At 43.7% G+C, this 22,537-nt stretch overlaps 1 protein-coding gene across 5 annotated transcripts in view; it reads right to left on the bottom strand.

The window, feature by feature from the left end:
- Srgap3 (SLIT-ROBO Rho GTPase activating protein 3) overlaps positions 1-22,537 on the bottom strand; it is a 248,236-nt gene that overhangs the window by 133,399 nt on the left and 92,300 nt on the right. The gene's annotated exons all lie outside the window — the stretch shown is intronic.

Genomic DNA, 22,537 nt, shown 5'->3' with positions numbered 1-22,537 from the left:
AGGAGACTGAGGCATAGAAGAGTGCAGTGACTTGCCTAATTTTACCTAAATATTGAGTCTTCTGGCTGCATAACTTGCCAGATAGCTTGTCTTATGCATACCAGGTCAGCCACATCTGCTTGCTGCTTTTGGGTGAATGAGGTACACATATGCTGGGAAGGTACTGAGTGAAATGATTGGCATTTCCTCCTCCACTTCGCACCACCACCCCTGCCCCAGAAAGGAAGCACTGTAGACAGGCTAAAGTTTGAAAAAATTAAAACAATTATTTAGTAAATAAATGTTTTTTGATGATGTTTTAATATGATGATGATGATGATGATGATGATGATGATGATGATGATACTGTCAACCAGGAAAATCTTCCTCTATGTAAAGGAAATGGTATGGTCACAAACTCACTAGGAAATTACCATTATACATCCCTGAATATACACCTGTGGCTGAACAGAAGAGATGAGAGAGGGGAGATTCCCACATCCCATCATGATCCAAAAGCAGAAGCCCAGGTCCCCAGCCCTGTGAGTACTCCTGCTCAGATGGCTAAACCAGCTCTGGAGCAGGAGGCAGTCAAGGAAAGCAAAGTGGGCAGGAGAGTTTTCCCACATCATCTGTGCCGTGTCCACATCACAGCTAGCCCCTCCCATGAAGAAGTCAGACAGAAGCTGCCTCCATGCCTTCCAGATGTTCCATGAAAGGAAAAGATCAGCCAGAATGAGGCCAGGCCTCCTCCTACCAGAGGCTCCGAGTTACCGTGGGCCGTGATCAATTTCAACACGAGATTAATATTCACGGCTCTGCTGCCCAATGGTCCCTGAAGGATCAGATGCATTTAAATGGGAAGAAATCAGAATTCATTAATGCAGCATTTCCAGCTGCGTCCTCTGGCTAAGGATGCTTCTCTTTGTGTTTTCAGTTCTATCCTCTTCCTAGAGAGAGCTAAAACAGAAAGACAGCCCAGGGGCAGTCTGGAAACTTCTAAGTCTTTCCCAGATTCACGACCATTTTCACAGTGTGCCTCTCTGAAAACCATCAGTCCTATACTTATTTAAATATTTCTTTAAATCACCTCACTTTTTGGTGGGATGCTTCATTGGTACTACTATAAATTGAAAAATCACTTGCCATTAATGAGAGGTAACTGTAAATAATAAATATAGCAAACACAAAGTAATGTTATTAAAGAGATCTGCTTTCTTCTGGATAAAAGGAAATTGGCAAGGATTCAAGGAAGTGTTGAAGATACACTAGCACCTAACAGAGATTTTTCTCTATAACATCATCAGCAGGGAGGAAGTATTGTTTCTTTCTGGGAGTCAACATTACTTTGTTCTGCCTCAGTGAACCACCTAAAATTGCCCCACACGTATACTTTCAGTAGTGCTCATTCCTCACTTCAACCCATTAATTCACAAAAGGGAATAGGGACTAGGCAGCCTCACCCCAGTGTGATACCAGAACTGGGGTCTCCCAGCATCTTGCCAGTGCTCAGCTCTTTCATCCACAGTTCTCCATATCCAAGTCCTTCCCACCAGGTTTTCATTAGGAAGTCAGCACAGTACCAGCACCTGTCACCAAGTCAGTCCCTCACACTTTTTTAAAAGACAAAGATCTCTATATATTGCCCAGGCTAGCCCCAAACTCCCAGGCTCAAACTCCCACTCTCCTGGTTCTGCCTCCCAAGTAATTGAAACTATTGGTGCTCACGGCCAAACCTGGTCTTGGAAATATTTTTGAAAGAGTAAGTGAAATGATATGTGAACTGGGCTGAATAATGGCGCCCAAGAGCTATCCAGCCCCCAATTCTTGGAATCTGTGAACATTTTCTTAATGGGCAAAGAAAGACTCTGCAGATGTGAATAAAGATTTTGAGATGAGGTTATTGTGGATTATCTGAGTGACCTCCTAAATGCAGTAACAGATGTCCTTCTAGGAGACAGGAAGAAGGAGATTTGGCACAGAAGAAAAGGCAACGTGACCATAGAGGCAGAGATTAAAGTGATGCTGCTACAACCAGCGAATACCAGCAGCCATCAGAAACTGGAAGGGACAAGGAAGGAACTGTTTCCCCCCCTGAGCTCCTCTGGAGGGAGCACAGCTCAGCCAACACCTTCACTTTGGCCCAGTGAAACTGATTTCAGATTTCTGGTTTCCAGAAGGAGAAAAATAGTGGGAGTTATTTGAAGTCACTAGGTTTGTGGTAGCTTGCTACATCAGACAGTGGAAACAAATACAATGTACATTATACCACTCTGAAACCTCTAAAGAATTACAGAGCACCATCTATGAGTGGTATAGAAACTATACTGGTGCCCCAGCTCAAATGTTAAATGATCACTTACTACATATGTGTGAGATGGCAGAAGGTACCAAGATAGAAATATGTATACAACAGATCCTTGTCTTCAAGAGATCCCCCAATGTGTGGGAGAATAAAATATACCTAAGGGGGAAATTATTAGCAATATGAGATGGAATAATTCCCCATCTAGGCTCAGAAATACACAAACCAAAAAAACATTGGGTGTAGGGATATTTATCACAGAATTGTTTACAAAAGTGAAAACTTAAAATATAACTATGCAGCAACAGGGGACTGGTTAAATAATCCTGGCACATCTATGCAATAAACTCCTATGCCATTTAAAATTTGTGTCCCACAACAACACTCTGTGACCTAGGAAGATGCCCATAATGTGTTGTTAGATGACAAAACTAGGTTACAAAAATAGGATTATGGTTTAGTTCTCCCAAAACATAGCTATCTACACACAGAGAAAAGACTAAAGGATACACATACAGATGGATTCATTTCATCAGTAAATACTTACTAGACACCTATATGCTAAGTCAGGGTTTGGCAAGCATTTTCCATAAGGAGACAGAGGGTAAACACTTTAGGCTTTGGAGTCCATACAGTCTCTGGTACTCAATTCTGCCCTTGTGGAACAAGAGTAGCCACAGAAAGTACAGAAATGAATGTAGGGGCTGGGGATGTGGCTCAAGCGGTAGGGCGCTCGGCTGGCATGCGTGCGGCCCGGGTTCGATTCTCAGCACCACATACAAGCAAAGATGTTGTGTCTGCCGAAAACTAAAAAATAAATATTGGAAAATTGTCTCTCTCACTCTCTCTTTTTTTTAAAAAAAAAAAAAAGAAAGAAATTAATGTACAGGGATGTTCCAATAAAACTTTATTTACAAAAACAGACAAGAGGCCAGATTTGGTCTGTGGGCCACAGGTTGCCAACTCCTGTTCTAACTGCTGTGCTTTTCTGGATTTCCCAAACCTTCTACATAACAGTCATCACTCCTCTAATATGAGGAGGGGCAGCCAGTTTTTTAAAATACTCAATAGCAATAGGCCCTGGGAAGGTAGTTGGGCAGAGTAGGATAGCATCTCTTCTAGAGGTGACAATCTAAAATATCCCCAAGAGTTAGGCAGATAACAAAAATGTGATTAGAGACCCAGTGGAAAGCAATATAAAGAGCACAAGACCTGAGAAAATATATTGAAATTCACTTAATGTTAATGCTATAACTGCTAATATGAACCATCTGTGAGCCTTCAACTTAAGGCTCCAGGAAACCTTCCCAGCAAAATCTCACTTCAGCTAATGCTGACCCTGCTGGATTCAAACGCAGAGCAGGGTGGCCCCCACTACCCGAAAGCTGCCTCCATCTGGACCCCATTAACTCATGCTGAAATGCCCAACCTGCACAAGAGCTGCTAATCTTCCCTGAGAAGTTGCCTCTGGCCATGTGTGCATTCACCTGACAGTAATAGGATGCAGGATGAATTTCCCTGACCTTCTAATGAGAATGCCACATGGAAGAATGGCTGAGGCCACAGCGAAGTCCCAAAATTTTATGCACATTGTAGATACTGCTCCCAGAGGCTAGCCACGGGATGGAAAGTCAGTACAGCAGGTTGAGGGATTTATGTTTCTGAAAGCCACATGAGTTATTATCTGTGACTTCATCCTGGCAACTTTGCAAATTCTTGTCAATTGACTTTTGGAAAAGAGAGGGAGAAACATGAAGGATCTAATTTCAGGCGCTCATGTGTGTCTTAGTGTGTGTTTTCTTTTTAAACTTGTAAAACTCTGCAAAGACTGTCAAAGGGAACCTCAATCTCTTCTGTACCCAGAGCAGAGGTAGATTTTTGATGAGGTCAGTGAGTGGGGCCTGATTATTTGAATGAGTCTCATTTTTATGATGCACATCAATCAAGTCCTTAGAGTCATCATAATTAAATCATGTTGTAAATCAGTGAACTTTGAAAATAAACTCTTCAGGAGACACTCTCTGCATGTGGGGATAGATGAAGTGAGGCAAAACATAATAAAAGGGGTCCAGAGGAATACCTTCAAATTCTAAGTCCAGCTTTTGCGAAAAGCCTCAGAAAAAAAAATACGAAATGAGTATAGTTGTCTAATGGCTTAATAATGGGTCATAAGCCTTAGAGTAGGTAATGTCAGAGTATGCATACATCATGGTCTGGTAAGGTTATGTGTTTGTCAGCTTTCCATTACTACTTCCAAATACCTGAGACAAATCAACTTTAAAAGAGGAAAGGTTTATTTTCACTCATGGTTTCAGAAGTTTCAGTCCATGGTCACTTGGCCCCATTACCTTCAGGCATGTAATGACAGACATCATGGTGGGAGCACAGAGCCAAGGAAACTTCTCATTCATGGCAGCCAGGAGGCCAAAAGAGAAACAGGAAGAGGCTGGGGTCCCACTATACCCTTTAAGGGCATGCCCCCAATGACCTAACTTCCCTTCATAAGACCCTACTTCTCAATAGCACCAAGCTAAGGACCATCCTTCAACACAAGTGCCTTTGGGGAACATTCAAGATCCAAACAAGAGGCTATTTCATACTCAAATTCAGATATGAAAAAAAAGAGTTCTGGGTTACTTCCAGTCCTGCCTCAAGACACTAATCTCATCTGTTTCCTCATTTGTAAATTGAGATTAATGATACCTACCTAAGAATTATGGTAAAATCAAACTACACACACATAAGAAAGAGTTCTGTAAACAATAAAAGTTATACAAGTGGGTATGATTCTTCTTAGTAATCTTATTACTATTTTATAAGAATCTACTATCTGTAAATAAGCACAAAACTCTGTTTGCATGCTCACTGACTGAGATACTGACACAAGATCAACTAAACTGGAAAAGCTAATGTTGCAGCAAATTTCAGTGGTCAGGCAGGAATGCAATCATGCACACATGGGCTCAAAGTGAGCACTTACTACCCCAATATAAATATATTTTTCCCTTTAATCCAATACAGAACTCTCTGCCAAGCTCCTGTTTAATGTCTTGGATTCTGCTACCAAATAGAAAAAAATGTTCATGTTTATCAGCTTGTCACTTGGCAGCATAGTGTAGTGGGTTCTTTCCGTTCCCTGCTTAGGCAATAATTCTCTGTGAGGTTTGGGCAAATGGCTTTACTGCTCTAGGTCAGTCCACTCAGTTGACTGATAGCTTTTGTGGGCCTACTACGAACCAAGATGTGGACCTTGAATTCTGCAGAAAGTTGGGTAATTGGATGAGGGTCCATTCCAGCATGAAGAGCCCACTGGATGCCAATCAAGTGGGCAATTTCAGAGACTAACACACCTCTGTGCCCTGTTTTGGCCTAAATCAGGTTGTAAGCTTAACAGTCTACAGGAAACACCCAGAGGTAGGCCAAAGTGCCTGCCACCTGCACCAACTGCATGGCTTTGAACTCCAGCCTCTCAAGCCTACCCTTCTTCTTCCTCTTCCTCTTCCTCTGGCCTCTAATCATTTCTCCTCAGTACGAAGTGGGTCGACACCCCCCGCCCAGTCACTTTGGCAAGAACACAATGGTAACAGATTCTTAATTCCACTGCTTTGCCTGTTCCCGACCCTTGACTCTCTCATTCTCACCCTTCTGAATGGAGGAGGTTGCTATGGGTTGGCTGACTGGGGAAATGAATGCATGAAATGTCACTGAATTCTGCATTCCAGTTTCCAGAACCAAGCCTCCTGTCCTCTAAAGGCACTCCATAACAGGAAATATATGAAATATCAACCAGGCGTGTGGCAGAGGCATACATGTCCTTGGCACCAGCTGTCCTTCAATGTCTGTGCAAAACCAGGATCACTGTGAGGCCCATAAGATGGGGACATAATGGCTCCACCAGCCCCAGATAGGAAGGGAGGCCCTCTAGGTCCTCCTTTTTAGAAATCCTACGGACCTCAGTGATCGTCACAGCAGCATTTCCTCCCAAGAAGTTCCATCCAGCCCTGTCGCCATGAGATGCCTCCCACATTCCTACCTGTAAACTCCTCCCCAACACCTGTAGGCATTCCCTGTCCAAGGCAATGGCACCTCTCTTTCCCTCCTTGCTCAAGCTAGAAACTGGCCATCACCCTTATCTCTCCTAGCCCCAGGTCATCATCCCACCTACCACCAAGTCTCATATATTCTATTCCCCCAACACTTCTATATGAATCAATTTTTTTCTATCTCCACGGCCACCACCCTAGTAAAGGTCCCCCATCATCTCTGACCTAGACAACCGCAATGGTCCCCTGAACTGGCCTTCCCATCCCTTTTCCATTTAATACTCTTAGCAACATTTACCAATATTTTCAATCAATCCTTTGAAAAGTAAAAAATGTAAATTGTGCTACTACCAGCAATTTCCTATCCCTCCCCCCTCTCTGCCTTCATTTTAAAAATCCTTCAATAGATTGTCATCATTTTTGGAATAATGCCTAAAAACCATAATGTGCTTTTAGGATATAGACTAAGGACTTAATGTGGCCCTCAAGACCCTACATGGCACAGTCTCTGTCCCCTTCCATGAGTTGATCTTGTTCCATCTACCCCTTGCTTTTTATCTTCCAGCTCCCTGGACTTCCCTCTTCCCCTGGAACATACAAAAAATTTTTTCTACCTCAGGACCCTTGCACTTGCTATTTCTTCTATCTGGAATGCTCTTTTCTTCTTTCTACCTCTGCCCATTTCCTAACTCCTTTTTTTCCTCTAACTTCTGGAAACTCAGGTTTACAGAAATCAAGTTACTCCTTCAAGATTTTTTGAGAACCTCAAATGAAGTTATGCAGTGCTTGTCACAGGGCCTGATTATTCAATTAATGCTACATATGCACCTCAAATGTTTAAACCTGAAAAGCCATTGTTATTCATGCCAATAGATTCCTCCTTTCTTTCTTCTCTAAGTTAAGTGCTTGATCTTAAACTCTAGCAAGTCTTACCAGAATACTCAAGAGGGATATGCAAATTATCTTGGTTCTACTTAAACCTAGAAATCTCATGGACATTTTCTTTCTATCTCTTATAAAATTTTTATGTTTTATTAAAATACTAAAAATTCTCCCTTCCTTCTAACACGTGGAGAACCCAGTTCCTATCTAACTTCCATTTCTATATTTCATCATTCATTTAAGCATTCACTGGACATCTCTTATCATCTGCCAGTCTCTGTGCTAATATAAAGGAGGGCCCAACGATAGAATGGACATAGGGGATTCCCACAAGGAATTCAGCAGAGTAAAATATATAACAAAGTGCAACATTTCCGTGAGCTAAACCAGAGGCCTGCTCAGAGAGGCCATATCACAAAAGAAACAGAGGAGACGGTCTGAGCCAAAAGGGTCAGAGAGGCTTCATTGGGGCATCTGAGCTTGGCCTCAAAGGGTGGATAAGAGTTTACCAGGTGAGAAGAGAGCATGAAGACTGGGGTAGTAGGCAACAACCCTAAGGTCTAGAAGTTCACAGCATGTTCAGGGACTGGCAAGGGTTTTGGCAAAGGCTAGAAGTTAAGAAGTTTGGCAGGATGTGGGAGAAGCTCTAGAGGAAAGTGTTTCTGAAAGTCAGAGAAGATCACATTCAGGGGCTTAGACTTTATTCCACAGTCAGTGTTACAGGAAAACTTGGTGGCAGCATGGGGGACCAATGAATTGCCAGTAGAAGACATAGGACATAAGGATACCAGTTAGGAAGCTACTGCAACACTAGAGTTAGGGACAAGGAGACTCAACTAAGAGATATTAAGTCCCTTCCATCAAGAAGGCAGTCCATGCATTGACTGACAAATCCTGCTAATTTTTATAAGAGCCCCATGCATGCAATGCCACAGGCTAGTTTGAAATGCTAGGTGCTATAGTTTGAATCTTAAATGCTCCTCCCAAAGGCCCGCGTATTAAAGACCTGGTGACCAGCTTGGTGCTATTCTCAGAGGACACAGGAAGGTTAAGAGGCATGGCTAAGCGGCATGTTCTAGGTCACTGGGGGCATGCCCCTAAAGTGAACTGTGGGACCCCAGTCTCTTTCTCTTTGCTTTTTCACATCCCAGCTATGAGGTGAATGGCTTTGCTCCACCATGTGCTCCCATCTTGATGTGTCACCAAAGACGTGAAGCCATGGAGCCAGTTGTTCATGGACGGCAACCTCCAAAACTGTGAGCCAAAACAGACCTTTTCTTTTTATAAATTGATTATCTCAGGTGTTTTGTGACACTAACCAAAAGCTAACACACTCAAGCTCTCTTATCTCTCATCATTGCATTTCATTTATAGTATCCAATTCAGAATCCTATCCACCTGTAGTTGGTGGTGACAGGAGCAGCCATGTGCTGCTGCTGCTGCGATAGCAGGAAATTTCCAGCCCAAATGAGATTAGAGGTGAAGGTGGAGACGCCAGCACCAACGTGTATAACTGATTTCATACACCAATGAAAAGGAAGAGAAAGGTGGCTTCTATGTGAAATACAAGAAGACATTTACCCCTCGCCTGTGAACTCCTTTATTACCTCTTCAAGGTCCAGTGCTGACAGCTCAGGGGTACCATGAGACCTAAGGGAAAGGCTTCATCTGTACTTGGGCTTGGAACAGAGATAATCTCAGGGAAACAGACTAACAGGAACCTGGCAGCTCCTGAAAGGATGTTACTGGACAGCACTGAGACCAGGTACCGGAACAGAAGTGGAACTGCCCCCAGGGTACCTCCAGCAGAGGCAAGAGGGAGGTGTCTGACAGGAAGCAGAGATCAACTTCAGCAGGAGCAGACTGAATCATGGCACATGTGAAAACCCTCTGGAAACTGGAGATCCCACTGTGGCCGCCTGCTGTGGTGCAGTGGAGACTACAAGTGCACAAGTGGCAGAAATGAAATGCCAGTGTGACTCTCCTTTCCCCACAGGCTGGTGAGACCAAAGATGGTGGGCTGTGAAATTAACCCAGCTACCTTGTGTGTTGAGTCCCTGTTCTCTGCCGGACTCTATGTGTGTTACTTCCAAGTTTTGGTGCAAGGAAGGCGATTCTATTCCTGTTTAAAAGCTGAAGCTGAAGTTCAGAGAGATTAAATAAGTTGCCCAAGGACACACCATCTCCATCCGGAAGTAAAGACCCAACAGGGAAATTCTTTCTAGAGGTCAGAGCCTGCTTCGTGCCTTGATTTCCCCTTCTGTAGAGGATAAGAACCTGGGGTCATGTCCACTACGAGAGGAGTGGGGTGAGGACTGAGTAGGCTCAGGGTTGGTCATCCACCAACCAGCTCCAAAACCCACTGGTGAGAGGTAACTTTCCACACCTCGCATCCTTTAAACCCTGACCACAAACCCAGAGAGGCTTATGGATGAGGAACCTGAGGTTCAGTTAACCACAAGCTCCTCAAGGCCACAATCTGAGCCCAGGACCTGATGAGCCCAGACCTAGACCTCCCTACCCCAGACTCCCACTCGCCCTTACCTCCTGACTCCTCAGTGCAGCAGATTCCCTGATTCTAAGGACAGAATCGTTAGCCAGATGAACCCTCCCTGGGAAGATTTCAGTCAGAATGATTCATGAAAGAGGAAAGAGAAAAATAACAACATGCTTTCAGCTAGAAGCATTGGGGCGCTTCCTTCTGCACTGCAGGAACTAAACACACCATGGGCCAGGTGTTTCCACACAGCCATCCAGAGAGATGCCTCTCCAGAGACCTGGAGGCTCCTGGAGACAAGAATGTGACCTACAGTGATGTTGTGCAAGCTGCCGGTCAGGGTGCTCAGATGGGGGCCCAGACCCCAAGAATTCATTGGCATACTTCCTCCTCCTATCCTGCAGGCCCCCCTTTCAGAGCTTCCTTCTTTGCATTTGGGAAAGAAAGGCATGGAGCCCCACCTTCCCCCCTGACTGCCTGCAGAGCCAGAGAGGCAGTAGCTTTGCTGGTTTTCTTCCTCTGAAGCCAGCAGGAGAAATGCCCAAGATCCAGTTCAGCTCCAGCACCCAACTGAACATCCCAATCACATTTCAAAGAAGTCTTTGCTAATCACCAAGGGCCACAAACTTTTCAGAAGGGAGGAAATGCCTGATTCTCCAGAATCACTGACTTTTATCTGATGGGATAGCCGAGAGGGACTGGAAAAAGAAAACATCCCAGAGAAACCACCAGGCCCAGCATTTCTCTACACTAGGCAAACAACAAGCAGTGGAACCTGGGATACAATCACCAGCAATTCTGCAGGCAGGGCCTCCCAGTGTTCATGCAGAAAAATGTACACGTAGGCAGTCTCATTTGTCATTTTCTTGGACTGTGAAAACACATTTCAGGACTGTTTGGTACCAACCATCTCATCTGGGGAGACAGAGGAAGTGCCACAGGGTGAAGCCAGACTTCTCAAATAGCTGTTTTGGCAAAGATGGTGCCCAATTCTAATAATACCTTACAACTACATAATGCTTGATGCTTTTTAAAAGCCATTTACATCCATTTTTTATGAGAGCTCACAGAGCCTCCAATTTACAATGGAGAACGTGAGATGTAAGGAGTCTGGGACATGAGGCCGGTGGGCAGGTTCCTGGTCTCATGGTCTAACCTTTCTCCACGGCCCCACACTTCTCCCCAGTGCTGTGAGCCAAGCACTTCTGTGAGAGAAGTCTGGCTCCTCATGTCACAGAACTTTACGGTTTGTAATCCATCCCAGAATCTGAAAGCACATTGGAGTGAGAATGAATGGGATCCTGTGATCACCTGAGATGGACAGGACAGACAGCATTCCCACATTTCAGGTGAGAAAACTGAAGCTCCTGAAGCCATCGAACACATATGACTTCCGGAGGCCCTAGTCTATTGTGGACCCCAACCTAGGACATTGGTGCCCAGGGCAACGGTTGATAACATGAATGGCCCCACTACTTCAATCCCTCCTTGAACCCCATTCTATGATATGTGACAAGTCCTCTCTCACTAAAGGGGTAAAATCTACTCTCCCCCTTGAATCTGAGCTGGCCTATGACTTGCTTTGCTCAATAGACTGTGCCGTGTCAGCTCTAGCCTGAGAGGCCAGAGTGTGTCCCCTTACTCTTGCACTGTGCCATCCCCAGGGCACATGCCTAAGCAGAGTGGGAGGGTAAGAGTCGTAAACTGTGGAGCTACATTGCCCTGAACATCTCAGTCAAAAACATGTGAGTCCAGCCAAGATCAACAGAGCTGCCCGGCTGACCTCCAGATGGCTCCAGACACATGAGCAATAAACACTTGTTACTGAATGCCACTGAGAGCCCGTGATTGTCATGCAAAATTCTTCAGCAATGACTGACCAATCCATACCCTAGAATCACTCACCCATTCATGTACCCACTGTCCACCCACATCTCCATCCATTCATACAGCATGTATTTGCCAAGGGCCTACCATGTGTGTGGCACTGAGCAGGCCTAGAGATACAATGGGAAGCCCTGACTTCATGACTAGACCAGGAAGGAAGAAGGACAAGCAATTCAAACTCAGTAAGAAGAACACTTGGGTAGGGCAAGCCCAGAGCACAGTGTGGGCACAGGGGAGGTGAACCTAATGAGGTGAGGGCAAGCCAGGGCGGTCAGGAGGGGTTCCTGAAAGCAATGACAGCTAAGCTAAATCTAAAGGCTCAAGAGGAGCTGGCCAGGGGAAGAGTCATGGGGCAAAAAAAAGGCAGTGTGGGAAGAATATTCCAGCAGAAGACACAGCCCAGGCCAAGGCCCGACGAGGTAAGTAACTGTCTAACTGGAGCCAAGAAGTAAGGAACTGAGAGAGAAGGGAGTCTGGAGAGGTCAACACCAGGAAGACCCAATCTGTATCCTAGGTAATTTTTCTATATTTATGGTTCTCCAAATCCACAGGTTCCACACACATGGATTCAATCATCTGCAGCCCAAAGTGTAGTTCGACCTATGATGGTGGTATGTGCACTGAACATGTGCACACTTCTTTTTCTGATCATGATTCTCCACAGTTGAACAGTGTAAAGACTATTGGCATGGCGTGTACATTACATTGGGTATTATGAGTAATCTAGAGATGATTTAAAGCATATAGAAGGCTGTATGTAGGTTCTGTACAAATACTACACCATTTTATATAATTAACTTCAGCATCCACAGACTTGGTAACTTGGGGGATCTTGGAATCGATTCCCCACTGGTACTGTGGGACAACTGTGGGTCAAGTTAAACTCAGAAGATAAAATAGGAGCTTTCTCTATGCACAGATGGAGAAATCATAGATCACACCTGGGGCTCCCTCAGAGGGGCTGTAGCTGGGGGCAGCCCTTCCAGGACAGCAGGTGAAGCCCTTGCATGTGGGATGGATTCAGTGGTCCTGACAGTAGGGGACATTTGCCACCTGCCTAAGCTGCAGGTTCTCTGCTGTTTCTCATGTAGAGCTGAGACAGGAAGTGGAGATTATTCATGGAAAGTTCGGCACTGTTCTAAAGCAGCCAATCAGATAGGAACAAAATACATTTCATGTTCATGGAGAAAAGTGGGGAAAAGAACATCTGATGGAAGGTTGTGTGCTGGGGCTTTCATTTGTTGGTATATCCATTCCTTCACACATTGAGCCATCGAACACGCCTAGTCGAACATATTTTGCAAACCCTGGACCATGTGCCATGGTAGTTCGAAATATGTCTAGACTTCTGTCCAGTCCTAAGAGTCCTGCCAGTCTAGAGGAAACCTAGAAACCTCTGAAATTTCTACACAGGTAGAGCTTAGGGGTGGCAATCTGTGGGAGGCAGACACTGGGAAATCATTTTGAAGCTTGTTGATGACAGCAAGTCTCCACTTTTATTTAGACTGTATATTTACCTGGGGTGGCTTAGGGATGTGAGGTTGAAATCACCCAAGTCACCCTAGGCTCAGCTGCAGAATAAGGAAGACATGGTATGTGTGGAACAGCATGCAATACAGGGAACAAGTTACAAAGCCCTGAGATTGAGGTGGAGCTGATGGGCTTGCTGTCAAGGCCTCCAGAAAGAGTTCTGAGGAGAATGGGGAAAGGATATAAGGGGCAAGAGGAAGCTACCCAAAAGCATGGAACCTATTCATTCTTAATGCATAGAATACAGCCACTGAAAGTATGGAAAACATGGAAAAATTAGTTGGAAAGGCACTTTGGAACCAGATCAAGGAAGTTGTGAGATGCCAGAAGAAAGAGGTTGAACTTTGCTCAGAAGACAATATTGAAGACTGTGACCTCAGGAGTGCATTTCAGGAATATTAATCTGGCCAACTAATGAGATGGGTTAGAAAAGACAAACTAAAGCCAAGAGGAACCATGCCAGGACTCAGACAAGAGCAGACAAATGTGAGCAACAGATTCCACACAACTGGACAACTGGCTGAGTAGAAAAAGTGAGCTGAGATCCATCCCAGGGTTTCAAGTCTGTGAGGACAGCTGTGAGGTTCACTGAACTAGGAAAGATCTTAGGTGCTTAGGACATCATAGGTGCTCAATAAATCCTTGGTAAAGGTGCTGTTAACAAGTTTTACATTGCCTAGCCTGGCCACAACCCTGGAAAGGGGAGATATGGGTAGCCAGCCATACATTATGCAGTACAACAGTACAACATGATGCAGCTCCCTATTTCCAGGGGCAGGACTTGGAGTGGAAAGTTATCCAATAGAGGTTAGGCATCCATAGATCCACCCCCACATACACATGCACACAAACATATCTGAACTAAAATACAAGAGTTGTGGTCAGTTGTGATAGGAGCTGGAACCTTAAGGGCACACAGGCCCTGGGCTGTTGGCCAAGTGCAAAGTGAGCATGTGGATAAAAGCCAGTCTGAAGAGACAGAGGCTGGAGAACATGCAGAGAGAAGCAGAGACAAATCCACATGGCCTCTGAGAGATAAGCAGAGTGGCCGCCATTCCTAACCTTCCAGTTCTATCACTGGGAAGACAAGCTGAACTTTGTTATTATTCAAGTGATCTTTTTCTCACTTCCTTTTTGCCATGTGTATATTTTGATCACGTATAAATTAAATACAAAGGGATCAGGTCCTTTGATCCAACTCAGGACAACTCCAAACGGCTTCACCGAGTCCCAAAGTGCCCCACTGAGTGGCCAAGACCTTCATGGGATTGCATCAGAGCTCAACTGCTCCCTCTGCCCAATCCTGCCACCTCTACCTGGCTTCCACAGTCACTGGTGCCAAACTCTCCAGTCAATGCCTTGCATGCTAATAATCTCCATCTCAGCCCTGCTTCCCAGGGAGCGCCACCTAGGACAACCCTAACTTTCCATCTTACATCCTCATAAGAGAGTTGGTTGTTGTTTTTCCCCCCATTAGGCAGCATGAGTGAGTCCATTAAACTGATGACATCAGTTTTTTTGCAAAATCAGTATCAACTGTGTAAACTCTTTCTTCCACATTCCCAAGAGCACTCACTACGGTGCTCTACAAATAATAATAGTTATAATAAAAGTTAACATTTATTGAGCAACTCTAATGTGCCTGGCATTATTCTAAGCATTTTGCAAGAATCATTTAATCCTTACAGCATTCCTGTGAGGCAGATATTAGTATTCCCATTGTACAGATTTAAAAAGAAAAAGTGAAGTGTGCTTTTCCAGAGTCACAGAATTATATTGGAGTAAAGTCAGAATGAAAACTCAATCTTCCAACATAGACTCTGCATCCTTAACCACATTCTACCTGTCTCCCCTGGCAAGGACACTCGATTCAATGTCAAAGAAAGAGTCAGTGGTTTTGAGCTGGATGAGGGCCTATCAGTTATCTAGGTCAGCCATTTTAATTTACTGAGATCAAAGGAGTGATTTGTTTTTGTATGCTCAAGGTTACTTAATGAGTATGAGCATTTGACTTATACATAATCAAAATACATGAGGTAAAAAAGTGATAAAAATGATAATTTAAATAAACTATGGCACATTACTATATACATTATATGTATATACATATAATTGTAGAGTTGCATACACCAAGTCATCTACATTGAGTCATTAAGGCAATTTCAGGGACTGTGGCCCACTCTGACTATGGAATCTAATCCCCTGGAAGGCAGGATCTACCTCTGAAGGAGCAGATGGCAAGAACAGGACAATGATCCAGCTTCCTTCCACCATACCCGCCCACATCCTCTCCACTTGTTCATCTGGTTTGATTTCAAATAAGCGAAGCTGGTTTGGAGTGCTTCAACACTGCCATTTAGGAGAACTCAGAGCCAGAGACTCAAGCTATTGAGAAATTCACGTGAATTAGCACACTGCAGCCACGCTTTGGAGAGAACTGTTTCTAATTATGGGATCGCCTGATACATGACGCAGCGCCTTGGGAAGCATCCCCATCACACCACACGTTTCCCCAGATGTCCCTGGATCTCTCCTCCTTGCCTTTTGCATTGGGGTTCTCACCGTCATCACCATATAGTGTTCATTTCTTCGCCACCACTATCCCTGGAAGGTACCGCCTCCTTTCTACAGAATTTCCCGCTTATGTGATAGAAATCAGTAAACTGAAGGGACACGAAGGATCACCCACTGCAGACTGAAAGTCTGGCTGAAGTTTTAATTAAACTACCAAGTGTTGAAGAGCTTGGTGTGCTTTTGTTGCAAGCTCTCAAAAGTCAGGAAATTTCACATGAAAGTTCAGGCTTTCTGGACTGTCGTGAAAAACCAGTGATCTGGAAACGCCAGGCTTCCTTCCTACTTGGCAACAATCAGATGAAAGGGGCTAGAAACCACCCTTTCTAGAGTTGTTGTGGGGTTTTTGTTTGTTTTGTTTTTGCACAAAGTTTTGGTTTTGCTTTTTTTTTTTCAACAGTCAAAGGTTATATAAATTTGGAACCAACTTTTTCACAAATTTCTAGGCTTAGAGTTTTTATTTAATCCCATTTTTTATTCTTTTTTCTCCTGGATGAATTTTGTATTAGTTTATTTTCTATCCCTATGACAAAATACCTGAGACTGGGTACTTATAAAAATAAGAGATTTATCCAGCTCAAAGTTTTGGAGGCTAAAAGTCCAAGATCAGGTGTTCCTCATCTATTTGGCCTCTGGAGAGGGTCTCCTTGACTTCATCACAACATGGCAGACGCCATTGTGGTGGAGAAGAGATCATATAACAAGACAGAAAGCAAGAGAGATTCAGGAGCCAGGCTTGCTCTTTTTATAATAATTTTCTCTCATGGAAATTGAACAGGGTCCTTTGAGACACATTTTTCCTTCCAAGGGTGGATGGAGCCCTCGAGGACATATTCACCTTCTATTAGGCTCCACTTCTTAAAGCTTTCACTACCTCCCAACAGAGCCACACTGAGGATCAAGCTTCCAGGTCATGAACCTTGGGGGACCCAAACAAACCACAGCAAAGTCCATCCTTAAGTATTTCTTTCAGCAAACACCAGTGTGTATTAAATTGTCTTCTTTTTGTATATTTGAAAATGCATTCATATCATCTTCACTCTTGAGGACCAACATAGCTGAGCATACAATTCAAAGTTGAAAATTGTACTTCTTCAGCATTTTCTCTCTCTCTTATTTTTAATATATTTTTAGTTGTCGATGGACTTTATTGTACTTATTTATATGTGGTGCTGAGAATTGAACCCAGTGCCTCACACATGCTGGGCTCTACTGTGAGCTACAACCCCAGCCCCTTCTTCAGCATTTTCAAGAGTCTTCTTCAAAGCTTTCTGGCAGCTGTTGTTGTTGATAAGTCTGTCTACAGGCTAACTGTTGTTCCTTTCTACATTAATTGTCTTCTCTCTCTGGAGCTTTTAAGAGCTTGTGTTTTTTTTTTTTTTGTTGTTGTTGTTGTTGTTTTAGCAGGGCATGGTGGCACACACCTGTAATCCCAGCAACTCGGGAAGCTGAGGCAGGAGGATCATAAATTCAAGGTCATCATCAGCAATTCAGTGAGGCCCTAAGCAACTTGGTGAGACTCTGTCTCAAAAAAATTTTTAAAGTACTGGAGATGTGGCTTAGAGGTTAAGTGCCTCTGGGTTCAATCCCCAGTTTACCCCCCTCCAAAAAAGAGTTTGTGTTTTTTGAGGTTCTGAAGTTGCAGTACGATATATATGTGTGTACATTTATTTTTATTAGTTACTTATGGTGTTTTTTCAATCCTAGAACGTGCATTTTTCTTCTACTATAAAATTTCCTTTAAATTTTATATTCAATTTTATCAAATATTGCTTCTCATTCATTCCCTTTATTCTTTCCATCTAGAACTCTTAACTAGCCTATGTTGGAGCCTTCCAATCTATTCTTCATGTCACTTAATTTCTCTTTTTTTTTTTTTTTTTTTGGTACCAGAGATTGAACTCAGGGGCACTTGGCTACTGAGCTACAATCCTGGCCCCGTTTTTTGTATTTTTTATTTAGAGACAGAGTCTCACTGAGTTCCTTAGCATCTCACTTTTGCTGAGGCTGGCTTTGAACTCGTGATCTTCCTGCCTCAGCTTCCCAAGCCACTGGGATTGCAGCCGTGTCCCACTGCGCCCAGCCTCATATTTTTAATCTCTAGGTTGGGTCCCTTGAGGAACTCCACTGTCCTGACTTCTAATTCACTACTTTTTTTTTCTTTGGTTATGTCCAGTATTGAGTCAACTCCATCTATTGAGGTTCTAGTAACAAATCTAAAACTATATTCTACATTTCCTGGTTTCTAATTGATTCTTCTATAGCCTGTGTTATTTTGTTTCTGTCTGATCCCTATTTCATGATTTCCTATTCTTTCTTATAGATGCTATTTCTTTCTTCAGCCCTTCGAGATCCCCAAATACATATTTTGAAGTCCTAATTCACTTCTGCTAATTTCTTAGTCTAAAGTGACTTCTCTCCCTATCATTGATCATGCTGGGATCATTCAGTAATTTTCCTTAGCAAGTTTTCCTCACAAATGCTTCTGAACTTGGAAAGATAGACTCATTTAGAGAACTTTTCTGGGTGGCGTAGCCAGGTACTATTCACAAAGATACCTTGGTACATCCCTTGTATTTGCCATAGTCTTAGGCAGCAATCAAAAGAAAGCTTATTTCTGACCTCCTTTCTCAGATCAGGAAATTCTACTCCAGCCCAACTTCTAGCCCCAGTAAGCCTGGCTCTAGAACTCATCTCTCAAGGGGAACTCTGAGACCCATTTCCCTTCCTATAATGTATTCCAGAGGAGTTATCATTTATTTTTGTCATTAAAGGATGGAAGCTTCATTCCAGGAATGGGGAGGAAGATCTATTAAAACATTTCCCAAGCAACTTGGACTAGTTCTGGAAAAGCAAAGGCAGCAGGAAAATGACTGGTACATATTTCAACGGACAGGATGCAGTCAAGCAGAGCAGGACCTGGCACCTCAAAGGGGCACTTCCTGTATCCTTCATTCCAAAGGAAGTAAAAATATTTATGAAGGCTCTGCTCAGTACCCCAAGTACTCTAATTTTCTCTAACATTCCAAATATGGATCTATTAAGGTTTCCTCCCCAAACTCATGTATTGGAAACTTAATTCCTCAGTGTGACAGTCCTGGGAGGTAGGACCTAGTGGGAGGTGTTTGGGTCATGGATTAATAATGCCTTTCACACACGAATGTGTTCTTGTTCTCTTGGGATTAGATTAGTTACCACAAGATTAAGTTGTTATAAAGCAAGGTCACTCCTTGTGTTGTCTTCTCCATGTGCCCGCATGCTCTTCTGCTGTCCATCATGGGCTGAAGTAGCATGAGGCCCCCAAAAGAAGTTAAGCAGATATGGTACCATATTCTTTAACATTCCACCCTCCAGAAGTGTGAGCCTAAATAAAAGTATTTCTTTATATTACCCAGCTTCAAGTATTTTGTTATAGCAACAGAAAACAGACTAAGACAGGATCCATGTATTTATCTGAATCTTTCAAGGTATTTCTATTTGTAGGGGATGTATTTTTCTTGGGGGTGATGAATACCATGTGTGCTACTTGAATAACAACAACAACTGGCATTTATTGAGTATTCTCTATGCAAGAGGTACTATCTAAGCACTTTACACACTAGCAATTACGAGGCTCAAAACAACCCTGTGAGAGAAGATACTGCTTTTATTTTAAAAAAGGGAAATGAAAGTTTCCCAAGGCCCACAGCCGGTAACTCTAGTCCATCCCCAGGGTTCTCATTCTTGACCACTGCATGGTTGGCTTTCTCTCAATTATGCAGGCGGACACCAGTAAATAAAGTAAGAGAACCAGAATAGGAAAATGAATCCCAAGACAAAGGGTTGAAGGCAATTTATACACCTATAACCCACACATATGTAGGCACCACAAAGTTAAAAAACAAATTGCTCCATACAGGAGGGACAACTAACAATGTAACACAGAAGTTGTACAGGAAGTAACTCCAGAGAAGTTATTTCAGCTTGGGGGAAATTAAACTCTGAAGTAGCTATTTTACTATTGTATGAATAACAGCTATTAGTATTTTCATCAAATCTTCATTGTATTGTCTATAAGTGTCTAATCTGATAACTCTTTCAGGTACTACCAAGAAGGACTGAGCCTGGGTGGATCCCCAGGGCTGCAATGGCAGTCCTGAGACTGGGCTCCAAGGAGCTGTTCAGAGAGGTATTCTTAAATGAACAAGAACAAAGCCGGTTGCCATCAGGGGTGAAACCACATGGCCAAATCAGGAGTTACCTCAGGCCCTCATCTGCTCAACTCTGGGAGGATTCTGCATTCCAGTTTCACAGACGACTCTGGTCCTTTACAAAAAGTGGTAGGAATTCTAGTGAAATTGGAGGTTGTATTCACCTCCGGACCTCTCCTTGAGGTTTTTCTCAAGAGCCAGAGAAGGGAGTCCATTATTTCTTCGGCTACCCTGTGAATAGGAAATATCCACCTCCCTGTGCAAAGAGGCGTCTGCTGACTATTAAGATCTTTCTGTTCCCAGTAGGTGGAGTTTATTTCACAGTCACATTCCCTGAGGTTCACATTGCACTTCACTGTATGAACAATCGTGTTCACATGTGTGATTGAATTGATTCTCCCAAAAACCCCAGGAGGTGGGTATTAATTAGCCCCCATGTCCCAGATGGAGATTATCCCCTCACCTGCTTAAGGTCTCACAGCAGGAAATGCCAAAGCTGGGGCCCAAATCACTAACCTTAACCACTTCTGTAGAGAAAGTTAAGCTGTTCTTCTATCTCTGGCACAGTAGGAAAAGCACAGAATTGCAGAAACACTTCCACAGTTGTCATCTGCCTAGGACCTTGTTGGCAGGGAAGGTCTGGGTTTCTCCTAGTGGATTCAGCACTGAAAAATCCTTCGACAGCAGGCTATCCCTCACCCTGATCTATGCCATGATTCACCTTCAATTTAAGCATGTGAAGTCCTCAGCAGCCTGACCCAGATGAAACTCTCTCCCCTCTTCCGGGCTGCTCTCATAGAACCCATCAGCAGTCAGAAAATTCTCCCCAACTCATCCTAGTCCCTTTTCTTCTCAGTGCCCAAGGGGGAGTCCTTCTGACACCAAGGCTGGTCCAAACAAGGTCAAAGGGCACCAAGGTCAAAGGGTGTCTGCTCCAGGCTGAAGCTCATGTTCTGGACTTTGCTCCTGGGGCTATAACTCTCTGCCTGTCCACAGGATTCCTGGTGCTGACACCTGCCTGACCTCCTCCTGACTTCAGCTATCATCCTGTCCTCAGTCCATCTCTTGATGCTTTTCTGTTTGGATCCATGATGGTAGTTTCTCTGCTGTTAACACCTGCTAACTGTCCTGCCTTCTGGAGCCAATTTCTTCACAACATTTGCCCGCCCTGGCCAGCTCACCTGGCCTCACCAACAACTTTTTTTGTCTCTGCCACCAGTGCCACAATAGGACAGCATCATATCTATTTGTCTTTCATCCTCTTAACACGTAAAAAATAAGCACAACAGAGAGAGACACCCTGGGCTATAAAGACAGCAGAGACACAGTCCTTGCCCATACCATTTAACACTTCATTACACATAACAGGTCTTAAATAATTTCACGTTTACGTTTTTGTCTTCCAAATAGATAATGTGCTCCTGAGGGTAAGGGCCATGTCTAATACTTGTCCCATTTTGCCTCCCCTCCTTTACAGTGCTCCACAACAAACATCCCCCCAGTGCTTTAATAGAAACAATACCACCATCTCGCCCATGGTTGTAAACAATGTTCCACGCTGCTCTTCTCTAATTATCTTTCTGCGAAGTGAGGAAATGGAATGCAGCAGGTAAAAAAAAAAAAAAAATAGGCCTCTCCTGGAGCTGGGGTGGTGGCTCAGTGGTAGAGTGCTTGCCTCACATGTGTGAGGCACTGGGTTCAACTCTCAGCACCACATATAAATAAATGAATAAAATAAAGGTCCATCAACACTAAAAAATATTTTTTTTTAAAAAAATAGGCCTCTTGGGTACAGAGGGAGGATGGGGATCTGGTCTGCATGAAAGGCCCACCGAGAAGGCAGAATGGTCATTTACCTCTCCCATCATCCTCTACCCAGCTACAGGATGCTTTCCAAAACTAGATTTAGCCACATCTCTTTCCCCCTTGAACACCTTCAGGAATTCTCCATTTCCTTAGCTCAGCTTGCCAGAGTGTTCAAGGCCCTATCAGATCAGACAGAATGCTGGCTTGGGAACCAGATTGCCTAGATTCCCATCCAAGCTCTACCCTGGGTTACTTGTGTGACCTCAGGCAAGTCATTTAATTGCTCAGAGTAATGCCTACTGCATGGGGCTATGGTACAAATTAAAGAGTGAATAATAATTAATATATGTTATGGTGGTTCCATAACACTCCTATAAATTCTTTGACCTTCTCTCTTCAACAGAGCATGAGCATCCTTCCCCTCCCTCCAAGTGACTTGTTTATAATGAACAGAATGCTTAAACTAGAGGGTGATGGGGTATGACTTCCAGGCTGTCATACAAGGCACTGTGGTTTCTCCCTCTTTCTCTGTAAGTTCACTCACTCTGGAAGCCAGCTGCCAAGTTGTACGGCCTATAGAGAGGCCCACTTGGTGCAGACCTAAAGGCCTCTTGCCAAGAGCCATATGAGTCAGACCTCTTCAAAGCACATTCTCTAGTCCAACATAACCCTTTAGCTGCCTGCAGCCCCAACAAGCTCTTGAATGTAAGCTGATGAAGACCCTGAGCCAGATCCACACAGCTAAACCGTTCTTGATTCATATGATGACACATGTTGTAATACATGTGATTGTGGTTTTAAACTACTATGTTTGGGAAGAATTCCACAACAATAAATAATTATTATC

This window comes from Marmota monax, unplaced genomic scaffold, assembly GCF_021218885.2.
Source record: "Marmota monax isolate L192 unplaced genomic scaffold, Marmota_monax_Labrador192_F-V1.1 WCK01_AAM20220418_F8-fsc00028, whole genome shotgun sequence".
Taxonomy (NCBI): domain Eukaryota; kingdom Metazoa; phylum Chordata; class Mammalia; order Rodentia; family Sciuridae; genus Marmota; species Marmota monax.
Note: the sequence above shows the minus strand (reverse complement) of the source record. Positions and strands in the feature narration are given on the sequence as shown.